Source organism: Epargyreus clarus, unplaced genomic scaffold, assembly GCF_041222505.1.
Source record: "Epargyreus clarus isolate Ecla_fem2 unplaced genomic scaffold, WU_Ecla_fem_2.2 ptg000004l, whole genome shotgun sequence".
Lineage (NCBI taxonomy): Eukaryota > Metazoa > Arthropoda > Insecta > Lepidoptera > Hesperiidae > Epargyreus > Epargyreus clarus.
This window is the reverse complement of record NW_027332212.1, coordinates 10,623,558-10,649,867: the sequence shown is the minus strand read 5'-3', so window position 1 is coordinate 10,649,867 and position 26,310 is coordinate 10,623,558. Positions and strand designations below refer to the sequence as shown.

Below are 26,310 nucleotides of genomic sequence, written 5' to 3'. Positions count from 1 at the left end.
GAATTAAAAATTAATTAAAAAACCTTTGGCCACAGACTAAATTGTGAATCTAAACCATTCTCAAGTCCCCTTGAACACACACAACAAATTTCATAAAAATCAGTCCAGTCGTTCAGGAGGAGTTCAGCGACATACACACGCACATAAGAAATATATATATAAAGATATGTTGAACACTTATTACTTTGTTTGAAAAATTATTTACTCTAAAATTAATAAGAACACGTGATCATAAAGTAATATAAGGAAATGAAAACAATAATATCTTATCCCTCAAGAATGGAAATGCATTTTTTTTTATAATATAGGAGTAGCAGACGAGGTACCTGATGGTAAGTTGCTCCTGCCGCCCATGGGCATCAACCCCAGATAGGATAGATATTCCTACCTGAGGTCGGCCACAGATGCATCGCAACCCCATAGGACTAAGCTGGAACGCCTCGGAAAAGTCTGTCTCCCTTACTACACCCTTCAAAGCGGAACATAGCAGCGCGTAACACTGCTGTTATTAGGCAGAAATAGGTGTGGCGGTGGTGCCACCGGAGTCGAACCACAAAGGGTTCTATCACCTTCGCATCTGTAATCTGCTTTAATTACAACCCCATGGTTACTTTCCTTGTGCGCTAGTGGCAACTTCCCATCAGGTGAAATGCTGAATGGTCATTTGCAACCTCAATCGTCACACGAGGTTTTGGTACCTCTCCTGTCAAGCCGCTGGTCTTACCATCTATCACATCATCATTTTCATCGTGTTCATTGAAGGACAGAGCTTATTCTTTTTTTTTATAATATAAGAGTAGCAGACGAGCATGCAGTCCACCTGATGGTAAGTGGCTACTGCCGCCCATGGACATCTGTAATCAACACCAGATTGATTGGATTAGGTATTCCTACCTGAGGTCAGCCACAGATGCGCCGCTACCCCTGAGGACTAAGCTGGAACGCCTCGGAAAAGTCTGTCTCCCTTACCACACCCTTCAAACCGGAACACAGCAGCGCCTAATACTGCTGTTATTAGGTAGAAATAGGTGTGGCGGTGGTGCCGCCGGAGTCGAACCACAAAGGGTTCTACCACCTTCAAATCTTTGACGTATAATATATCATATATATGTAATTATGATATACATATATAGTATATCATGTCAATGATATTAGCTGCCACATTGCCAATGCACTTAATTCTTAATAGAGTGATTTTCGTTATATCATTTTTTTTGACGACCCGCGTGGCGGAGCGGTCACCATGCCGGTCTGACGCGCAGAGGGTCCTTGGTTCGATCCCCTGCCAGACAGATTTCTAAATGTTGAATTTAGATTTCTGTTTCTGGGTGTTTGTACATTTGTCTCTGTGTGTGTCCATAGCACCCACGATACAGGGAATCCTAGTGTGGGGCTGTGAGTGTAGAAAGCGTTTTTTTTTTGTGGAACCCAAATAATTGCGGTTTCCGGTAAACATTGTTCGCGTTAAGCGTAAAAACGAAACGAAAGCGCATTAATATCAATGCTGGGACACGTGGGCGTGCATTGTCTGCGGTGCAATGCTACAATGACTCACAGCGAAGACACATGCCATGATATGAGTTGTATTTTTATAATATAGGACCAGTGATAGCCTAATGGTCGAAACTCGGCCTCTCGATCGAGGGGTCCCAGGTTCAAATCCCACGCACGCACCATTATTTTTAGAAATTAATAATTTAATTAATTATTTAACGATAAAGGAAAACATCGTGAGGAAACCTGTACAATTGAGATTTATATTAAAAAAAAAATTCAAAGGTATGTGAAGTTACCAATATGCACTTAGCCAGCACGGTGCACTAGGGCCTAGTCCTCAGAATGGATGTAATTTAGATGTGTTAATTCACATTAATTAAGACAGGACGACTTGATATATAAAAGTATGAGTAAAAAACTACCTGCCCTTTTAAGAAGTAGGTATTAGTATGTATCTACTTTTTAGTATACGTCAAATATTTGAAATTATTTAAAAGTTTCTGGCAAATTTGTCTCCAAGTTGAGTTGATGCATTTATATTTCTCAAATAAATAATATAAATTTCTCAAAAAATACACTTAAAATTAGTCCATTATTATCACATCAGTTAGTATATACACAATAGTTAGTATAGTTACCAAACAAAAAAGCTTAATAAAAAAAGAGAAAAAGATCTATTTGTCTGTTTTTTCGTTAGCTATTTTCAGACGTTCGGTTCGGTTTGCACGGACGTTCTTGCCTCGAACGTGCAAGATGTGAAATGAACTTCCTCCTGAGGTATTCCCAGAGAGCTATGACATGGACCTCTTCTTCAAAGCCGGCGAAGCATTGGCGACTCCTCTGGTGTTGCAAATGTTCATAGGCGACGTTGACTACTTTCCATCAGGTAGCACGTCTGCTACATCGTTGGGCTCAAATATAAAAAAAAAGACGTATCTATATAGATTTCGACTACCCTTAAAAGTTCAATAACATATCGTCAAGTAACAAATTAACTTTGTTCAGTATTTTATGTGCACATTAACCACAATACACTTAATCTCATCAATATGAAAAGAAAGACAAACATTACTCAGCAAAACTTTAACTGCCTTACAAATCCAATTTGTTTTGATGATCACACAATAAATTTTATTCCATTAATACGTACGCAGCTCAGAACAATTTGAAAAAGTAGGTACCGTATTCACCCGGGAAGGGTACCGCTATCTTTTCATTTATTTTTAGGGTTCCGTACCCAAATTGTGCCAACGGAACGTTTTTTCTAAGGCCCCGCTGGCCGTCCTTCCGGTACAGGTCAATTATCTAAAGAATCAAAAAATGTGCATTAGAAATTATCACAAAGTGTTTATTATTACTATTGCAAATACTATAATTAATAATGATTAAAATAAAACTACTTAATAAACATTTAGCGATAATTTCATGAAAATATAAAGTTAAAATTTAAAGAAGTTTCCTTACTAGAATGCTATTTCGGCGTTTTAGGATAGAAATATAGAAAAGAATGAGCATAGAAAGATCTTAAGCGATTATAACGCAATACTTACAAATATCTGACGGTATTACCTACGGAACTCTTTATGCGAGTCCACCTCACACTTAGCCGGTTTTTTATACAAAACAAGTATACCCTTTGTTACGGCGTTTGTGTCCAATTACCCAGTAATCCACACCCACATAGCCTTGCCTTCAACTTTCGCCCAGAAAATCCGATTTGGTTGGCTTTACCGCCGTATATTGTTCATAAAGCAACCGAATTACGCTGAAACAATGCACAATACAATTCCCTTTATTAAATATAACCCACTTACATACATAATAACATAATTTAGAATACTTGAAGGTTAGGTACTTCGAATCCGGAGTTAACACCGCCACACCTCTTTTTATAAATAAAAAATATAGGAGAAGCAGACGACACTGCTGTTATGAGGCAGAAATAGGTGAAGCGGTGGTGTCACCCAAGTCGAACCACAAACGATTCTACCATCTTCGATGCCTTACCACCTATTTCTGCCTTATACAGTGTTAAGTGCTAATGTGTTCTGGTTCTAAAGATGTGATAAGTGAAACACACTTATCTGAGGCGTTCAAATGTTATCAAAAAATAAACGTCTTATGTTACTATTTTATCATTCTCATGTAAGTATAGTGTTACAGGCACATCGCATTGATCCATTTATATTGCTGGTTGTTAATACTTTACGTCACTTATTAAATACTTTTCTATTATATTTTTTAGAATGTGGAGTCTTGCTTTGAGTTATGAAATGTCAGCTGATGTTTGCAATGTCTTTTATAATGGAGATATGATAAAATAATAGTGGATAAAGATGTAATAATGTAAATGTTGATGATTATGGAAGAATATATTGTATTTCTGGAATTCCTTCTGAGCGTTTTAATAGCTCAGAAGTGGGATTACTGCAAAAATATACTGTTTTTGCAACGCCCACGGATGATGGATGCTCAAAGGTCATGTCATTTTTGCTATTTTTTGTAAACGATTTAAAGAAATAATGTAGAATACACGATAATTGAAATTATAGTCGAATGAATTTATGAAGTAAATTAATACTGAAAGAATGTTGAAATATATGAATATGTTAAGATGGTGAATATTCTGTTTTAAAATGTTCGATACAAGTTTAATCGTTTTTTCGCTTCAACTGATTTTTATTTTGTTTTGAATTACGTGATGTATTTTTGCATTTTTCATAAAAATCGAGGCGTCATAATTTCGCAAATTTCACATTTCACATGTAAATAAACATTTAAAGACAGCGAAATTGGAAGTATGTTTACCAACAATCGTTGCTTAGCAACTGATAAGGGGAATATAACAAAAGCCTTTTTTCGTCGGTCCAATGTATTTAGAAATAATATTGTAAAATTTTATTTGTTTTATATCAATATTGCTTCTTCTATTCGGCACATTATGTCTGTTTTGAATTAAATATTGTGAATAGATATTTGAACTTGACTTTACTTTTAGTTCTCGCGATTAATCTTACAAATTTTAATTTTTAATTCGTATTCAAACGTATATTAAGTAAATTCATACGTCTTGTACTTAAAATGCTGTGTGAAATTCTATTTTGATGATATAAATGCATACCAGTCTCATATTACAATGAATTTTAAATTGAAGATACTCACATCGTTATACAAGCCAGCTAGTGCGGTGTGCATTATTGAATAGTTTCATAAATTAATTGAAATTGTATTTAAAACACCATAACAAAATCAGACCAAATGTTCTAACAACCTGACATTCCTATGGCATGGCTTATTCTTAGGGTTATTACTACTAAACTTATTTGGATATTTTTTTTGTCTTTGTCTGAGCGCAATAATATCAATGTTGTAAAAGTGCGTCGTATGTAATGAGGTTTAGAAATAGTGGTCATGGCGAAATAAAATATCATCCTTGACTTATTACCACCAATTCGAAATGGTGTCAGTATGAACCAGGATGATCGTTTTTATGAAAATACTGATAAGGCCCTATCTACAGCCTTATATATTTAACTTCTTTGAAATAAACCCCATAAACGATAAATAATATAAAATTAATTAAACGAACAATTACATAGGATTCATGTGTAAGTTTCAGATAAAGGAAGACAAACAAAGTGAAGTTATCCATAAATGCACTTTAGATGGTCTTCGTAGCCAACTGCAGAAGTTAAAAAAGCCAGCGATGATGAACAACGAAGCCGAAGTATTTCCAGATGTAGTCCGAGAGCTTGTTATGACCAGCAACGCAGCCGAGCACTGCAACCGAAGTACCAGATATAGTCCGAGAGCTTGTTATGATCAGCACTGCAGCCGAAGTATTTCCACACATAGTCCGAGAACTTGTTATGATCAGCATCGCGGCCGAAGTCTCTTTAGAAAAGATCGCAAGCCATTAATTACGGGAAATGTGTTAAGTCCCAACGTATCTACGTGATAATAAAAGAAGAGGGAAATCGACAGACTACTCATTATTATAATTTAAGGTCGAATAATAACGAAAATCTTAATCAAGATTGCTTTTGTTAAAGAAAAACTGTTAAAGCAAAATGAACAACTCGTGTCTACGTTACTGCACTTCAATAATCACCTTAAACGAAAAGTATTCGTTCCTTACAGAAGTGATACTAAAAGTACAGTGCTTTATAAATCAAAGTACCTACTCTTTTTCTACTGATTATTTTTGGAAGATTTTGCAAGTCCTTAAGAGATTATGGTTTCCTATTCCGCACAAAATAATGTTCCTGAAGAGTTTTATGAACGTGAAAATAAGAAGATATAGATAAGAGAATATAGAGAAGAGATAAACACAGCAGCACGTTATCAAAAATAGACTAAAGGACAATTAGACTAACGAAGTAAAATATAATAGATTAGATATATGAAATATGTAGTGTATTTATATGATATAAAATATGTAAGTAGTGAAAACATTTTAAGTTAGACTTTTGTCAAGGTGATCACAATAGTAAATCAGGAAAATCAAAATATAACCTAAGTTTAGAGTTGATACTGAATTCAAAGTGTACTTTATAACAAAGAATACTTGGTACTTCACTTGCTCGAAATGGTATAACGTACAGAATTATAGTATGTGTAATTAAACCTTTCCTGATCCTGTTTTCTGTTTTAAGTGATAATTAACATTTAAAGACAATAGATAGTTTATATCTTTTTATTATTTCAAATAACATATTGTACTAAATGTTATATGAATGATGAGGTAGTAATGTTTTATTTGAATGGAGCATATAATTACATTTTACTTTTATAAGATGAGTACAAATAATTATTATAATGATATATACGATACGTGTATATAACATACGTATATATTCATGCAATTATTTTAATGAAATTTATGATATTGAATAATGAGATGTAACAGTGTAAGGATATCTATACTGTCTACATATCACATGAGCTTGGTCCATGAGAGAGCATGTTCCATGCATGAGTGTTATGTGACAAATTTAGTTATCTCTTAACTGAGTAATTAAAAGTAGATATCTTATTACAAAGCCACAGGGATAGAATAGTGGTAACGATATATAATTTCATAGCATAATAAAATACGTATGTTTATGTATATGTTTTCATTTTATTGATGTGAAATTGAAATGAAATTTAAGTTCAGACAAAAATGTAATTGTATGATCCTCTTTATTCATAAATATTGAAATAGTGATTTAACTTTAAATAATTGGAAGACCATATTTATACGAGTATAAAATAAGTGATGTAAACAGTTAACACGTTAAATTAATTGACACAAATTACCTATATACCTTGACACAAATATCATGCGATATTAGTTAACTTATTCCAAGACTAAATAGACGAATCAAACCCCAGGCCATATTACAAAGTCTACGGATATTGGGCTAATTAACATATAGTAGGGTTTTAGATATATTTAACTGTACAAAATATTCATCATAGGCTTATGGAATATTTATTTTTAGAAGCAAGTGTTTTTATGACACAACTAATACGAATTAACAACGGATTAATTGAAAAAAAAAAATAAGATTTGATACCGACATCAGTCTGTTTGGGGAACGAAAGGAATGGTATTTATGTTACAGTTCTATGATAAAGATTGCGATTGTGATTTATGAACAAAATTATCAATAATTGAATCATACGCATCACAGTCTCATTATGAATAGACCATAGAAAGTTATTGTAAATATTTTCTATAAATAATGTGCTTAAGACAAAATTACTGACATGCACGTAAAACCCATTGAAATTCCCTGAGCAAATCGGAACTTACTTGCAATAATAAAAATTAATTCCAGCTAAATTATATTTTATCTGAAACATAAGAAGACTTAATGTGAAAATCAGTGCTAATGATGAAATAATTAAGAGAACAGTTTTCGAGGTATTTCAAGAAGGCGTTGATGGATATAAGGAGCCAGGACACAAGTTTTAAAAAAGTTGAAGACATAGATTTTATGTTCAAGGCGGAAATAATGATTCTAGTGGAATATTAGAAATGAACTTTACCCCTTAAGATAGGGAAGAAAGATGGGGGTTTCCACGGATCTGTTTCCTTCGAAGAGTCAATCCATTGATAGAGGTACATCATACTCAACATCGATAGAGGCTGTTGTGACGTCAAGTAGACATTCTATACCTATTATAATAAAAATGAAGCAAACATACGATTAAGTAAAGGTTGATAATGAAACTGCAGAATGATGAACACAAATAGAATTGTTTAATTTTAATCGATTTTTGAAGGAGGTGGTTTTATGTTTGGCTATATATATTTTTGGAGTTCATGCTGGACCGGCAAAACCTCAGAGGTTCATGTCAACTGTATATTTTAACGAGTCAGAGACGCCAATAAGTTAACACACAGTAGATACTTCGTGAAAGTGTGTATTCCAGACGGCGTTATAAAGCTGACTGACGTTGGGAACGGGGAGGAATCGAGCGAATGCGTCTTACGGAAATTGTTAGTAAGATACGAGCGAACCGACCCAATAAGATAATTTGCTGGAAAGGAATATGTGTCATATAAATTAAATGTGATTGCTAATGCTTATTCTAATGTGGAAAATCAAAAACAATACCAACGGCTAAGATTTGGATTGAATGTAAAGATGCTGAAGGCTTGTATCTTCATCGAAAATAAAGTAAATTCAAGATAAGTCACCAACGAAGAATCAACAAAATACTTTGGAAAAATTGTTGGGGCTCGAAATTGTTTATATGAGCAAGAGAAGAAGCGGCATTTAAGAACTTTAAAAATAGATTTATAGGATTTAAGACTTCTTTGGATATGGAACTATTCTTTGGATATGAACTAAACTGGGAGATTTTATTTTTTTCAGGACCTATCAGAGTATGAGTTAGGTGTAATAATTACATATGCCATGAAGGACCGTTCTGAACAACACTAATTATGGCTTCACGCACTCTAGAGAATAATAATGTATGAATAAATTGACAAAGAAGCTTTAACCTTTGGATTAAAGTAATCAGTATTAAGCAAGGATATTAATAGTTAATGCCGATTTTCACAAATAGATGGACAATTCTTGCAACATCGATGGGTACCTTAGTGAGTGTTTTGAGGACATTAAAAGAACGAACAGCCGACAACAATTCGCTGGAAAATAGATTTATTAAAAATTATCGATGGAAATAGTAAAGATGAAAAATTAATAGCTGAATACTTCTATATTACGGAAAGTCATGTAGGTCAAAGTCATTAAGATAGAGCAATTTCTAAGTGAATGTAAGCTGCATCGAGTGATGAGAAACAATCATCCGAAAAATTTAGAAAACATTAATCGTACTGGACAGACTTTGAAATATATTGATTTTGCGAAATTTTATATGAAGAACCATTTTTTTGTACTGGTTGATAGCTACAACAAAAATAATCTCAGAGGGAATCACCTATTTGTGGTAACATATTTTTTTAATTATTTGCCTTGGTCTTTCAATAAGTTTTAGTTTCAGAGAATGAACTACTTCTAACCCCAATGTTACTTTCCGAAAGATGACAAAGGTAGGCAATGTAGGGAACAGCGTTCCTGTACTAAAATGCAGATAGGCTGGGCATCTTAAGCCGTCTACCGAGCCACAGAAAAGTGGACACACAACCATGCAGATGGACGGACGACATCGTACGATTGGCTTGAAGAGATTGGATGAGAACAGTGCGAGATCGGGACTTGTGTAAGACCAATGGAAAAGCTGACATCCAGCAGTGGATGGCGACGGGCTGAAGAGAAAAATAAACGAGCATTTGTTTTGGAAGAATCTATTAAACAGGAATAATAATATTTCACAATCTTACGAGTACTGAGTCAAGCGGAGATTACCATTAATATTCTTCTACAAAAAAAAAAAAAAAAACAGCGGTTGAGATGCTGAATGGTCGAAAGTATTGCACTGCGATCTCAGATAGGTATACTTCGAGATGCACAATCAAATAACGCTGACCAGCAGTCAGAAGTTTGATGTATTGAATAACGAGGGGACTCGTTACTTTGTCGGATGGCCGAATGTTACAGGCACATCGCATTGATCCATTTATATTGCTGGTTGTTAATACTTTACGTCACTTATTAAATACTTTTCTATTATATTTTTTAGAATGTGGAGTCTTGCTTTGAGTTATGAAATGTCAGCTGATGTTTGCAATGTCTTTTATAATGGAGATATGATAAAATAATAGTGGATAAAGATGTAATAATGTAAATGTTGATGATTATGGAAGAATATATTGTATTTCTGGAATTCCTTCTGAGCGTTTTAATAATAGTAATAATTAAGTAAAAGTAAATATAATAGGCATAATTACCGAGATCAGCGGGAGATCTCTCTTGGTCAAAAGGTGACCCTAGATAAGAATACGCGCCTCGATGGTGGCGTCCTCAAAATAATATTTTGCCGAAACCCGGGATCGAACCAGGGACCTTTAGATCTTCAGTCTAACGCTCTCCCAACTGAGCTATTTCGGCGATGTGAACAGTTACAAAATATATAGACAGGATTATTGGTAATAATAAGATTTAAACTTTCATATAATTGTAAAATAATATTATGTATTAAGTATTAAATAATTAATATATATAACTTTTTTTTTATAATATAAGGGTAGCAGACGAGCATGCAGTCCACCTGATGGTAAGTGGCCACACGGACATCTGTAATCAACCCCAGATAGGATTAGATACTCCTACCTGAGGTCGGCCACAGATGCGCCGCTACCACTGAGGACTAAGCTGAAACGCCTCGGAAAGGTCTGTCTCCCCTACCACACCCTTCAAACCGGAACCCAGCAGCGCCTAACACTGCTGTTATTAGGTAGAAATATGTGTGGCGGTGGTGCCGCCGGAGTCGATCCACTGAGGGTTCTACCACCTTCAAATATTAACTATATAACTATTAGATATACTATACTATAGTATATAACTATTTAAATTCAAGAAAATTTTGTCACCAGCGATCACCAAACGACCAAGCGATCCAAATAAACTGGCATTACAATACTTAATAATTGGCCAAGTGCAAATCGAAATCGCACATTGAGTGTTTCGTACCACCAACATTTTCATATATTTTTTTTATTTTTAGTATTTGTTATTATAGCAGCCCCTGAAATAAATACATTGTGAAAATTTTAATTGTTTACTTATTACGGCTCAATAGATAAAGCGAAAAACGTTGGGAAATAGCGGTTTCTTATATAGCGACCTTATATAGCATTTATTTTCAACTTTTTTATTTTTAGTATTTGATGTTATAGCGGCCACCGTTATAGCAACAAATACTAAAATGTCAAAATTTCAAGTGTTTATTACGGTTCTAGAGTAAGAGCCCTGTAACAGACTGACAGACGCACAGACGGACAGACAGCGAAGTCTTTACCTAATAGGGTTCCATTTTTACCCTTTGGTACGGAGCCCTAAAAATCATTCAGACAGCTGCCTCAAAAGTTTATACCGTTATTTTTCATTTATTTGAGTTTAAGCTGGATCGGAACGTGCTCCGGGCCAGCAGAAAGAGATTATCCTTTAAGCTGTACAATCAGGGCCGGATTTAGGGGTAGGCGGGGTATTACACTAGGACCACCATAAGAAAGGAATACCAATTTTGATGTAAAAACTTAACTTTTAAGTTTGCTCAAGCAGTATTTACACTTAAGTAACTAATTACTACATTATTTTTTGTAATAATTTTATTTGTTTTACAATGATTATTTTAAATTACGGACCATCAATCCTTCGTTGCCGTAAGGTCTCCAGATCTCCAAGTCCGACCCTGTCTACAATGAATCGAGCTTCAACGTTATCGATGGCTACTCAAACAAATAATGCGATTGTATGAATTTTAACATAAATGCAAGTTTTAGCATGGTCAGATGTGGGATTGGAGGAATGAGATTTTCATGAAAATACCTCTAAACCGTGGTTAATAATTTAATGGTAATTAGTACTGAGTTTGAAGGTGGTAGAACCCTTTGTGGTTCGACTCCGGCGGCACCACCGCCACACCTATTTCTGCCTAATAACAGCAGGGTTAGGCACTGCTATGTTCCGTTTTGGAGGGTATGGTAAGGGAGACATACTTTTCCGAGCATGCTCGTCTGCTGCTCCTATATTATAAAAATAAAGAAAAAAATCTTTAGGAGTAGCACACTCGTAAAGATCTAAAAACATCATCATCTAAAAACCTTTAAAAAAAAATTATACTACTTAGATAAGTACTATTATCGTATTAGTAGTATTATCTTTTATTTATTCACAAACTATAGAAGAGAAAATGTGTTAATACTGCTTCCATCGATATACTACTAATAAAGAGGAAAATGTCATTGACCGCTTCCATAAACAATAAAATTTCTGATAAAGCTATCTAAATAAAAAAATAATATAAAATATACTGTTAATTTTTATAGAAAATTAAAATAAAAATTTCTGCCGAAACCCGGGATTGAACCGGGGACCTTTAGATCTTCAGTCTAACGCTCTCCCAACTGAGCTATTTCGGCGATGTGAAAATATTCGAAATACATAAAAAGTAGCATTGGCAGTTATATATAAAGAATAAACTTTAATATAATTGTAAAATAATATACTCAGTATTATTTGCTAACTAATTGATAATATTATTCAACTAACTAAGTTTTCCTCATGCAATGTTTTTCAGCTGACACCGCCATCTAGCGGTACGGATGGTAACAGTTACATAACGTTACATACGATATAGTTCATACATCACTCACAAGATGGCAATAGTATTAACCATCGTAACCGTAAATAAATTTAACAATATAGTTTCTATCTCGTTATTATTAATAATATTCCGATTGGATGTATTAATGCCTTACAATTTCAGTATTCATTTTTAATAAAAAATACAAAAAAGAATATCTCGTTTTACTAAAAACAGTTTTTATGTTTAGAGTTTAGACTAAGCCTCAGAGTATTGTGTAACTTTTATTGAAAAAAATCATTTAAATTCAAATTACTCATACAATCCATAGATTAGTAACGATACAATCAAATAACGTTCTGTAAAAAAAATAACTATAGTATAATATATCGACAGAAAATAATTGACGAACATATATAGAAGAAAATTATTTTATGAAGTACTTTTATACATAAAATACTTAATAATTAAAAATAAAATAAAGTTACAAAATATATATAAAATAGCGAAAACAACAATAATATGCATCGGCCGGGAATCGAACCCGGGCCGCCCGCGTGGCAGGCGAGCATTCTACCACTGAACCACCGATGCTTACAAACGTTGTTTTAAAATTTTACAATATATACCTAATTTGTTTTCTTATATTAACAAAAAGTAATATTTAAATTTATTTTGAAAATTGTAATGTTATAGTTGAGAATAAGAAACTTTATGATCAAATTTGACCTAAAATTAAAATTGCGAGCAAACAGCAATATTTTTTTAAGCTATAAAGAAAAATCACCTAATTTGTTCAATAGCAGTTTCAGTTATAGTAAAGATACTTCGCCGCCTTGAAATTAAATGAAGCCACAAACGGGTTATTAGTAAGTTCTTTTTTTGAATTCTTGACAAATAAAAACATTTTTAGAGAAAATTTACGAATAAATAACTAATACTGCGTAATTTACATAATAAATAAATAATTATTTCAAATATTTTAGGGACATTTCAGCACGGAGACGTGGCAAAACTTTTTTACGCAACTATTTCAATTCTTAAAACTGGGTACATTTTCTTGTTAGGAGTGAGTAATCTTTACTTATCTATGGCAAAATATGACAATTTCAGTTGGTTTTATACAATGGATAAGAGAGAAATTAATAAGGGTTTAAGTTTGTTCAAGTGTGTATGACGGAATATTTTACTATTTTAAGGAGGAAATAAAACGTTCCTGAACTACGATGGTTTTCAAAAGATGATGGTAGGCCCTCTGCTCGCAACAACTTCATGGCGTACTAGCAGTTTGGCGCGGACTATACCCAAACATACTTACGTTAAATCCGATTTGATTCGAACGATAGATCCAGTTGTGACTTCGGGTTGCCCGCTCGTTCGATATTTTATATCGCAATAAAAATATGTAAATGGCTCTGCCATCGACCTTATCATAAAGATTTATATCTCCACTCACGAACCGACCCGTGCCAATATACTCTTTATGGGAAATTACCGTTATATTTTATTTGGTGGTTCAGTTCACAGAAGTTAATAATAACATAATAGATACCCAGAGCTTGCCGCAAACCACTGAACAATGGACAACACCGGCGGCATTGCAAATATTTTCTTATTATATAGAAAACAGTTTATCTATATCCTACTAAACTAACGTACAATTTTAAGGTACTGTTCTAACCACTTTTATTTGCATTTATACTAATGGATGGGAGAATGAGTATGGATAAGTGAACCATTTGTAAATTTCAACCCTTTTCTTTTTTTTCGCGGGGGAAACCTTCAAAGAGTACCCGACGACGTGGGAGCGACGCCGGGTTATGTGGGATTTTTACCGCACTAAAACCCCCCGGTGGCCGTCCTCAACGCTTGTTGGAGAACTCCGGGATCTTGGACGGAACACAACCGGAGGCCTCCAAGCGCCATGCCCCGATCGGGCTCTACCCTGGGTGAGCAGTTTTCGCTCCTCCCACACCATGTAGTGTTTACGACGGTATGCGACCACACATACCGCCGTCCTTCCCGGGGTCGCTTCCTGGATGGTTCGAGGTCCCACTCTTGCCGCCCGCAACCCCGAAAGCCCCCTTTTAGTCGCCTCTTACGACAGGCAGGGGATACCGTAGCCCTGTTCTAGTCCCGGAACTTCAGGGACATTGTTAAAGGTACCTGGTGCCGTGAGAGCGACACAGGGTTATGTAGGACTCATACCGCACTAAACCCCCCGGTGGCTGTTCTCGGCGCTGCGTAGAGGACTCTGGGATCTCCAAGGGAAAGTAACCGAAGTTCTTTTAGCGCGTTGAATGTTATTTTTAACCCTAGCACACGCGCTAGTTTTAAAGGCGATTCGCAGTTTGATGAATCGATGCTCAATGCTGCTTAACGTTTTGGCGACTTGCTGCGTTCTTTTGTTATTCAAAAAGGAGTGTGAGCGACTGTATGGTGTAGCTCTGTAGTGGTACATCGCTTCTTACGCAGTGTAGTGTATGGTTTCTGAATCTAGTTTCAGAAACGAAATCAAATCGTCAATCGTCAATGCTAAAAGTTGCATGTCTGCCGGGGTCCTTATCTACGCCAGTGGCTAATAAAAAGTACATAAAATATTGAGTTATTAAATAGTCTTTGCTTCGATGCCTGTCTCGTAGGTATCGATGCGTTTGATGGAGACGTATTTTCCGTTGATCCATTCCATTGATTAATGTTATATTTTATACCTACTCTTTATCACTTTTCTATTAAATGTTACACTGTGTCTATAATACTGTTTCGAATGTTTCAGGGGTCAGTGTTTCTGAAAGTGGATGTTAACGCCGGTGGCCTACTGGAAGGGGATGAATGGCTTAAAAAATCGGGGGTGTTTTGGGGGCAACAGCTAATTGGTTATTTTCATGGAGCTCTTTTTTTCTCTACTTATTTAATGACAATATACAACGGGGAGAAGATAATTTCAGTTGTTATTTCACGTATCTACCTATTTCCAAAGATGGGCTCTTTGACAATTGTGAGGAGCACTAGAAAATAACTGATTCTAACAGTGTGTTGTATAGAAGGTTGTATATGAAATAAGTTTGAGAACCTCTGGATTAGACCGTTAGACTGTACAAGCAATCTGTGTGAGTTGTTTTAACATCGATCTAGCGGTCAGGTGTCAATCAGGACTAACAACAGCATCTAATACAATGCCTTAGAATGACAGGGTCTAATTCTAAAGATAATGTAGCAAATAAATGCAAATATAAAATGCTAACCAGATACTTTGTGGTTGAAAGAATGCGTTCTCTGAGATTGTACCTACTAGTAGGTATATGTTAACTAGTATCATCATCATCATCAACAACCCATTACTGTCCCACTGCTGGGCACGGGTCTCTTCTCATAATGAGAAGGAATTAGGCCATAGTCCACCGCGCTGGCCAAGTGCGTATTGGTAGACTTCACATACCTTCGAGATATATTTTTTTTATAAATGTATCAGGTATGCAGGTTTCCTCACGATGTTTTCCTCCACCGTTTTAACAAGTGATAATTAATTTTTAATACGCACATGCCTTTGAAAAATGAGAGGTGCGTGGCTGGGATTTGAACCTTAGACCCCTTGATCGAGAGGCCGCGTTTCTTAACCACTAGGCTACCACTGCTCTAGACTGCTGTAAACTAGTATATAAAGAGATTATGGAAATTAAAAAAAAAAACATAGTAAACCAATGTAAGTAAAGCAGCGACATTTAGACAAGGTAAGCGCCTTTCTGTGACTTTTCCGTGATTCTGTTATTTATAGGAGTAATTTATATAAATATCTCTGATATTTATAATGTTATTATCTGATCGGAATTCTTAATGATAACGCAAAAGAAGAATCTGTTTACTTGTAAAGTTATTTTTTCTGGCACGATCTGTAATAAATATTTCTCTACCATCTACTCTCATACATTTTAAATCTAGTAAAATTTATTAAATAAGTATATATATTAAATTCGTACCGCACAATTTGGGTATTACCTATTTATATGTTTTTAACATTTTCTAAAAATATATTTTTCAACTTTATATTGTTTTATTTTACTTAACTCCTCATAACGTTATCTGATCCTCCTCTAAGGGTCACAAAGGGTTGCGTTCTTACCTTATGGGTACGGAACCCTAAAATGTAGGCCGCGTAAAACTGCTAGTCAAATTGCATAGCAACTTGTATGACTACACCTGCTCGCAACAACTTCAGAGCGGACTAGCAGTTTGGCGGAGACTATACCTACATTCAAACCAAATCTTTTAAAGAAACTAAACAGTTTGTAGGTAAAAAATATATCCAAAATAAAGTCGGTATCTAAAAGCCGAGCCATTTATCACTATTGGTTAGAACTTTTATTTGTTTTTGACATTAGTAATGTTAGAAAAACTCAACATAGTTTAATTAATAAACATCGAATTTTAAGTTGTTTTCACAAGATGAGATCATGGTAATGTTCCGGACGATAACCTCTTTTTTATGTAATCAATGAATGACGGAATGCTAGGAAAATAAACAATATCTTTTTTAGTTTCATCTAAATATATATAACTCAACGTACATATTACGTAGTGATCTATCAACGCACAGCCCAAACCACTGGACGGATCGGGCTGAAATTTGGCATGTAGGTAGATGTTGTGACGTAGGCATCCGCTAAGAAAGGATTTTGATCAATTCTACCCCCAAGGGGATAAAATAGGTGATGAAAATATTACTTCGTAACGCGAGCGAAGCCGCGGACAAAAGCTCGTTTATATATATGTGCTATGTAGTTTTCGTCTTATAGGGCAAATTCATCCTTAATCATTACAGAAAAATTTTATAGTTTTCAAATTTGATTGTCAATAACTGCCAAACAAAATAATTGGCCAAGTGCAAGTCGAACTCGCACGCGGAGGGTTCCGTACCACCAACAATTTCATATTTGTTTTATTTTTAGTATTTATTATTAAAGCAGGCACTGAAGTAAATACATTGGGAAAATTTGAACTGTCTACCTATTATGGTTCAATAGATAAAGCGAAAAATCGAGAAATAGCGCTTTCTTGTATGGTGGCCCCATTTATTTCCAATTTTTTTTGTATTTGCTGTTATAGCGGCCGCCTTAATACATACTTTTTAAAAAATTCAAGTGTCCATCTATTAGGGTTCAGGAGATAAAGCCCTGTGACAGACGGACAGACGGACGGACGGACGGACGGACAGATGGACAGACGTGCAGACGGGCAGACATACAGACGGACAGACGGACAGACAGCGGAGTCATAGTAATAAGGTTCTGTTTTTACCCTTTGGATACGGAACATCTGTTGACAAATGAAGAAGAAAATATATATTAACTGTTTATATTGAAATTCGTTTAGTAGAGTCCGGTTATCATTTTTTATTGATTGTCACTAAAGGTCGTGTTACCAAAAAAAAACAAATGAATTAACATATGTGATACTATTATCAACTTTGAAAACAAGGTCCATGTGGGCAGATCCGTTGGCCAGATTCCCAGTGATAGCACATTTTAAAGTAGAAGAGGCGAATTCCAGGTATCGACAACGAGTTTCAAACATTAGGATTCATTCTTTACCGACAGTGAATTATAATTTAGCGAAAAAGATCTAAAAACCAGTAATTAACGTATTTCTAAATAATATATTTATAGAGTAAGTTAAAAAAATTCAAGACATTTAACTAGTTCTAAATATAAGAATATATTAAAATGTATATTGCGGATTGAAATACTGTAATGACGGCAAGTTGTCATCACAAAAGTTTAATGTACCAAGATCTTGTGTCGCAACTTGCAATGTCGTTAACTTACAATCGAACAAAAAGATAAAAACTAATGTCATCTTCGTGTTACAGCGTTGCATATTACAATGATTGCATTTTATTTACCGCGGTATTTACGCAAGGGTTTGTAAACAGATTGAAAAACATAACAACACGACGACATGAAACAAAAAAGTACCTTTACCTCTGGCATGCTGAAAAAACGTTCTATATTTAAAATAATAAATCTAATTCATGTTAAATGAGAATGTTATACGCAGTGCTATTTTTGTTTTTTTTTTTTTTTGTATTGCAGTAGCACGTGCATCATAGATGTAAACGTAAACTTTTTTGCCACAGAGAGTCATAAAGGCAGATATTTTGTCTTTTATAATTATTGGACAATGCAATGGGCAAACGTTGGCCCGCGGGCCAAAAGAGACCTGCGTCAGTGGAAAACCCGTCTGCATTCAGTTTTAGGGGGCGGCAAAATTTCAAATTTGGAGGACTAAAAGAAATTTTATTTTACTGGGCTGCAAAATAAATTTGAATGAATTTTCTTTGATATAATGCTTTTTAATTAACATTGCCCGCAACTTCAAAATTGCCCATGATTAGCGTAAGTTGGGGCAATATTTTGAAAACTGAATATTTTCGGAAAATTGCTAAATTTGTCACTATTGTCACTGACGTCAACAGCATAAAATGACACAAAAAAGTATCGAATGTCGTACGGGTTACAATAACATACCATATTTGTTGTTTTGTATCCACTATAGTAGAACTGGATGTCTGAGATTTATTTACACTCATGATTACCTAATGTCCTATACGTCCTAACAGATGAACGGCCAATGTCAATGGGTTTGTGCGCCGAGGTCGCGGCACGCCCAAATCCTTATTGTCCCGGCATTGAATTCACTGGAACCCACTTATTGTACAGCCAGCTCCAAAAGTACATGAACAGATTAAGGTTTAAAAATACCTATACACCCGGGTAGCTGAAGGTGGTAGAACCCCTTGTGGTTCGACTCCGGCGGCACCACCGCCACACCTATTTCTACCTAATAACAGCAGTGCTAGGCGCTGCTGTGTTCCGGTTTGAAGGGTGTGGTAAGGGAGACAGACTTTTCCGAGGCGTTCCAGCTTAGTCCTCAGGGGTAGCGGCGCATCTGTAGCTGACGTCAGGAATATCTAATCCTATCTGGGATTGATTACAGATGTTCATGGGCGGCAGTAGCCACTTACCATCAGGTGGACTGCATGCTCGTCTGCTACTCCTATATTATAACAAAAAGCTAAACACAACTAGCACCATAATTAGACGTTCAATCGTAAAGTTTCAAAAGTAGCTGAACAGTGACACATCATATTAGTGATGTTAGCCATTTTGCACATACGGTGTTCAGCTACTTTTGACGCGTTAATATTTATCTAATTTTGACACTTTACGATATTCAGATGAATATCGTAAAGTGTCAAAATTAGATATCGCTACATAATTACGTGTAGATATACGTAATTATGCTAGCGGTGTTAAGCTAATTATTAACGGTTTGGGTGTATAGGTCTTTTTGGAATTTTGTTCTGCTTATCTACTAATGAAGCTGACTGTACACGTGTTCATTCATCAAATTGCATAATACCCATGAGAAATTCCCTCGATAGGGATCACCTTTTGTAAAATGATTGTTCGATTACATGGTATTATTTATACGCTATATTTATGAGATTGGACGATAGCAGTTCAACTAATGATAAGGTCACTGCCGCCCATAGACATCTGTGACCAACTGTATATAAAACTGTAGTGTGTACACCTCTTTACGTAGTGTCTTATTCTAATATAACTCATTGTAGAAGCCTTAATAAAGTAGTGTGCCAACTCTCGTCGTTTGAATTACGTTTCCCACCACATGGCGACCCTGCCAGGATTCGAACCTGGAATCGTCTGATTTCCGGTTCCATTTGAAGCAGATCTCAGATTTGTTATTATACTTCCTAGTCTTGAAATTTAATGCTACTAAATTTTGTCAACTTTCGGTCTTTGGTTGAAAACAAATCAACGGTTGCATTCTGGGATTGCCGGCAGAAAAGAAAACATTCAAAACCAAACCTGAATAATAAAATTTAATAAATAAAAAATGAAACTGACACCCATTGACTATGCTGACACCGGATGACATCTTGACATTTTCAGTTCGCTTTGCCATCTTACGAATTTTCGATCAGGACACGTATCCTGACGCAAGTTTAACATTTTTTACCCATCACAAAAAGTGCAGAATGCCGCTAAAGAAGTTTTCACTTAAAAATTGAGTAAATTAATTATTAACACCGGGCGTAAGATTGTCACCTAATGCCTATAACGCACTTGCATTGAATTATTTTAGTCGTAATCATAATATTGATACGACCAATTTAGTTATTGGAATGTAAATAATATATTATTCTAGCTTATACAAATGTTTTGAAAACATTTTGGTGTACAGCGCGACTTGGTAAACTGACTGGAAGCTCAGAGGTCCTGGTTTAGGCCTGAACCACCACGGTTCAAATTATTATTAAGTACTATAATCACTGATGCTTCGACACTTACAGCTATAACTTTAAATGTGGAAGAACACAATAGATACTGTATTTATTACCTCACGTATCAATGACGCGAGTAATTAAGAGATAGTTCTTGAACACAAGGAACATGAATCGTCTCATCTGTTCGAATTTAATTACTTATTTACAACCGGCCAGTTACGTCTTATCGTATGTTCATGTACCCGTGGACCTAATTCACGTTATCATTGCAAACATAATCATGACTTTATTTTCCACTAGAGCAATGCAGTTACGCCTTGTCTAGAAAGTGAAATAGCTAGACGGCTGTGTTTCGTTGCTTCCTTACAACTAGGGGATTGTTGGTTAACCGTGTTTGCTCCCATTTGGTCGGATTATGCCGGTGCGTTCCAATCTGTTTTGTGTGATTTTTACATCGGCAGGCCAGTCCACCGACTTGCGTCGGGTGGTAAAGGCGTTCGCTATTTCGTTTTCGCAGCGACAACACGCGATCGTATTTCGAATGAAATTTTCGAATTTCGAACATACATTCCAATTAACATGAATAAATAAATTGACCTATCGTAAAATACTTCGACGGACATCGGTGTCAATCTGAGAGCGTTCGAAAAATTATTGGCGGGAAAACTTGCTGATTAGTTTGAAGTAAGTTTTTATTTTTATTTAAGTATTTATTTATAAATAATACAAATTGATGTATAACATGCAAAATTAATTTATTTTGTGAGCAAATTTAATGTTATTGTGTAGACAGAGATGTATTTCATTTTGTATTTCTTTTCTTGTGGGTAGATATACCGCCAAACGTTTTATTGGAGGTAGTATACGAGCTATATATATTTCAATAATGTATGTAAATGATACGTGAGTAAATATAAATACAATAAGGATTAATACCTATATAGTAACGACCGGTCTCAATAATCTACTAACAGTTAAACTACCAAAGTTTTTCTGTGACATTAAAACTATCTGTTACTGTCGTCTCAATAATAATTTTTGCAACGCCAACTATAGTTAAAGTCAGATAGATTCCTTATCTTCGGTAAGCAAATGTGTCCCTCTGAAGCGTTCAGTTTTTGCATTTTAACAAAACTGATTCGTGCTTAATATTGTGAAATAAATTATTAATTACACTTTAGTGGTGTTAGCTTAAGTAATATTTTGCATTTTTTAAATTTCATTCATAATTAAACGTATAAAGGAAGATTTCCTAAATTCTGATATAATTCTAATAAAATACATACGAATCTGAAATAACAAAACGCACTTTGACAGCATATGCCGCCTATTTAATATAAAATATATTTAACAACAAAAACAAACAAGTAATTTAATTAAAAAATCAAAAACCCGACTGCACTAAAAAGGCTGAAGTAGAATTTCCAAAAACAGTGAAATAGGCGTTTCATTATTTTTATCCAGAAAACCAAATACAATATTCATAGTAGGTATCTGCTTCAAAAATAGAAGATGTTCAAACAATATTATCTTATTTTATTAACCAACTTCAAAAAGGAGGTGGTTCTCAATTCGGCCGGCATTTTTTTTTCCTCGTAGTGCTCATTTACGCTATATAAAGAACCTATGTGTAAAATTCCAGCACGCTAATGTTACGCGGTTTCCCTTTACGTTGATGTCTGGCACAGCAACTTACTAATTTAGTCAGACAGTCATCTCGATGTGTTATATATATGTATAATGTATATATTATATAATGTACGTGTAATCTCCTTTTCATTTCCTTTATTTTGATACCCTACTCGAAAGGTTTGATTAACTTTTTTTTAAACGTGTTACAATTTCGGAAAAAATCCACCATTTACGCTCATTCTTTAGAGCGTAAATGGTGGATTTTTTCCGAAATTATATATTTTATATATATAACTTCAGTAATTCAAAGTTCCAGTCATTATTTTACCCCTTAGGTAGAATTTCATTACTTTATCTGTTGGATAAGCCAGATACAAATTTTCATAGTGTTTGCTTCAAAATTGACGGTTCTTCAAACGAACTTTTAACCCTTATTTTACCCTCTACGGAGTTGATTTTTCGGAATGGGATAAATACTTGTGTCCTTGTTCCTATCCAGAAAGCAAATTCTAAATTTTATAGTAGTTGCTGCAAAATTAAAGGATTTCAAAAAAAACTGTCATCCCCTATTTTACTTTCTTAGGGGTAGAATTTCCAAAAGGCCTTTCTTAGTCTTTATTAACGCTATATAGCGAACCTATGAGCAAAATTTCAGAACTCTAAATTGAGCGGTTTTGGCTGTACGTTGATTTCTAAAAAATGAAAATGTTATTTAGTTAATCAGTCACCTTGTTGTTTTATATATATACAAATATGTTATTAATAATATCCGTTTAATTTCCTTTCATTTGATACCCTACTCGATATGTTCGGATGCTTTTTTTTCGAAATATGTTAGTATTTCGTGCCAAAAATCCGTCATTTTGATTTTTTATTCTAACACCTATATAAGGACACTCGGGTCATTGAGACGAATATAACGACATCTTAATTGTCGACATTCATCCAGCCGTTTGTTAGATCCGACCAAATAAAGAAAGACAAACATACAAGATACGCGCGAAAAACATAACCCTTCCTGGCAGTCGGGTAAAAAATAATCGAATATTCTTTATTTACTTTATATAACAAATACATGTTTTGCAATATACCTACTATATCCAGATACATGTGTTAGTTACATATTATTAAAACGCGTTCCTTGATTACTGAATACTTACAACGTATTACATAATATAACAATATTTTATTATATGTACATTGTACACTAATAATTCCACGTCAAGCTATTGACCCACTGCTGGCCATGGATCTCAAATATATTGGTATTGGTGGAATTGGTAGACTTCACACGCGTATGAGAACATTTTTAAAGAACTCTTATGTGTTTAATCACATTATTGTCTTTCACAGTAATAGAATATGGAAACTAATTACTAATAAGCACTTTTTGAACACAACTTTGTAAAATCATAGGTCGACCTTCGACGTAGGTCGTGCGTTCTACAGCTTCGGTATTTGCACCAGAATCAAATATACCGGCCTCAAATTTCTTATTATCACTTTAATCACAAAATAACACCATTATTCCAAGAGAAAATATTATTTATAATGATTTATCTGACGATTACCGCCCGATTTGAGGGATAGCAAATTATTGACAGCTGGTATCTCAAACTGACTAAAATAAGCTGTCACAATGTTATTGAAACGCATTATGCCAATTTTGTATAGCTGAACCTAACTATGGTAAGCGCAAAGTCCTCCGAAAGATAGATTAATATTAAAGGTTAAAATTTCTAACTAGCTTGAATTATTGAAACGCAAACAACTGTCATCAGCTACTTTTGGTAGCTAATTTAACTTTTAGCTAAAGGTAAGTAGGTTATTGAGACCGGCTGTAAACCGATTATAAAAAATCTGGAGTGTGTCTGAAAACTCACTCCGGCATAGCATTTAAGGGCGCTGACGTATGTACGACTTTGGTCGCATTGACGCACGACAACATTACGATTTCACGTGAACGGTTCTGTGATTCACGACAACCGCCCAACTGTCGAGCGGCAGTCGGTCAAACTCCACTAGGCTATCATTGAAATATTTTAGTAATTAATTAATGTTGTTGTTATTACTTCCAATAATAAGTATTATTAGGTACTATGATTCTGTATAATCTATAATAAATAATTACTTTTAGTACAGAATTACACTATCCTCATAATTGTTACTTTGTCATACCCATAAAACCAATAAATCAATTAAATTCGTTTCCAATAATAAGTATTATTAGGTACCTACTATGTTTCTGTATAATCTATAATAAATAACTACTTTCAGTACAGAATTACATTATCCTCATAATTGTTATTTCCTCATATTCATAAAATCAAATAAAATGTGTTTATAATAAACGGGTCTATTGACCTTCTTATCTGATAATTTAGTTATAGTTTCAATTAAATCATCAGAGTAGGAATATTCACACAGTAATGTTTACATAAACGCCTTATTCGCCACCTACGCAACGAATTACATATTTTTTATTCAACCAGGATTTAAAAATACTTTAATACAAAACCAATGATATATTAAAACTATAGACATGTTACCTGCCCAAACAACACAAAAAAGTGAGCGAACCGCGAGCGCATTGACAAGCAGTGCATATGCTTGTCAATGCGCTCGCGGTTCGCTTTTTCACTTTTCGCTTTTTGTTCGCTTTTTCATTTTACTTGCATATTCGTCAACCTATTACTGTCCCACTGCCAGGTGCCACAGCCACGGGTCTCCTCTCAGAATGTGAAGGATTAGGCCATAGTCCACCGCGCTGGTCAAGTGGTCGAGTTCACATGCCTTTGAAAACATTTTCTTAAGATTTCTCAGGTATGCAGGTTTCCTCACGATGTTTTACTTCACCGTTTAAGGAAGTGATAATTAATTTCTAATACGCCATAACTTTAAAAATAGGGAAGTGTTTCTGGGATTTGAACCTCAAACCCCTCAGACCGAGTTTCTTGACCACTAGGCTATCACTGCTATAGGTACTATAATATATGCATACGTATCACGTGTACAGTGACATACAAATTAAGAACTATGCCGCGAGAGAGCGACTGGAGTCAACAAATACCAATAGGTGTATTTTGTTTGTTTCAAGTTTAGCCCTCTAGTAACATATCTTTAGTTATTATATCAAAGTACAAAAAATACAAAAGAATCTCCTTATCATCTTAAAATGTGAATTTTTATATACATTTTTATTTGTGTGTGAGAATGCGCGCATAAGCAATGACGTTGCAAAGAAAAGAGTGTTGTTGGAATGCAAAAAGTTGCCATACACATCGTGAATACTTTTTGCAAGTATTGTGTTTAATATTTATACAGATTCCGATTTTCCTTGTCCGTTTGTATTATGATCTACATTAACAAAGGTTCATAATAAAATATAGTAATACGAATGAATACATAGGTATAACATTTTGTCTGTCAATATCAAGTTAATAGTTTCCAAATTCTGATCGTACGCAAAACATAATACACATGTCTTAAAAAGATTAAATAAATATTGATTACTAGTAGCCGTAGTAGTATGACTGAAAATTTGTACCTTCATTGGAATGATAGTGGCGCCATCTGTCGAAAATTGGTCGTACCAACTCAGAACCCTTCGTGGGCTCATGCACAACAACTTTCTAAAGATCATCACATTATAAATATATATGTCAGATCGCCGAGCCTCGCGTCTGACCGATATAGAAATGCCAGATGGCTTTCCTTCATAGTGCACCAACTGCTTTCGGTTCCAACAAAGAAGCACACAAGAAAATAATAAATTCGGAGCCGATGGATTTACAAGTCCACACGCCATCAACGTCAATTGTCAACTCACTCTCAAAAACGAAACAATAATCATAGTTCTTATAACAAAAAGGCGACACTTGCAACCCCATCCGGAGTTACCCGCTCCAAAAATACAGTCTACTAAAATAATTGTTAATGAAGTAATTTGAATGGAAATCATAAAATAAGATTAAATAGCTTCAACTCAAAATTAACTAAAATTAATTGAAAATAATAGCCCGCGCCGTTACGGCCGTCCTGCATCATCACACGTCCTCGTGTGTGCTTCTTCGATGCCTTTTGAAAACAAACAATACCACACTGCGTACCTCGATACACTCGGCCATACTGACCCTTTACTAAATTAACGCAGAGAGCAAATTATA

The 26,310-nt window shown here is 34.8% G+C and overlaps 1 protein-coding gene and 3 non-coding genes across 4 annotated transcripts in view; 1 reads left to right on the top strand and 3 right to left on the bottom strand.

Moving 5' to 3' along the window:
- Positions 1-9,934: 9,934 nt before the first annotated feature.
- TRNAF-GAA (transfer RNA phenylalanine (anticodon GAA)) lies at positions 9,935-10,007 on the bottom strand. Its single transcript has one exon. It is a non-coding gene; the product is annotated as a tRNA-Phe (tRNA).
- A 1,960-nt stretch (positions 10,008-11,967) lies between these two features.
- TRNAF-GAA (transfer RNA phenylalanine (anticodon GAA)) lies at positions 11,968-12,040 on the bottom strand. The gene has a single exon. It is a non-coding gene; the product is annotated as a tRNA-Phe (tRNA).
- A 687-nt stretch (positions 12,041-12,727) lies between these two features.
- TRNAG-GCC (transfer RNA glycine (anticodon GCC)) lies at positions 12,728-12,798 on the bottom strand. The gene has a single exon. It is a non-coding gene; the product is annotated as a tRNA-Gly (tRNA).
- Positions 12,799-20,962: 8,164 nt separating this feature from the next.
- Positions 20,963-26,310, top strand: part of LOC140757515 (beta-glucuronidase) — a 65,109-nt gene continuing 59,761 nt past the window's right edge. The window contains exon 1 of the mRNA XM_073093261.1: positions 20,963-21,196. The gene's annotated coding sequence lies outside the window, so the exon portion shown is untranslated. The remainder of the gene's footprint in view (positions 21,197-26,310) is intronic.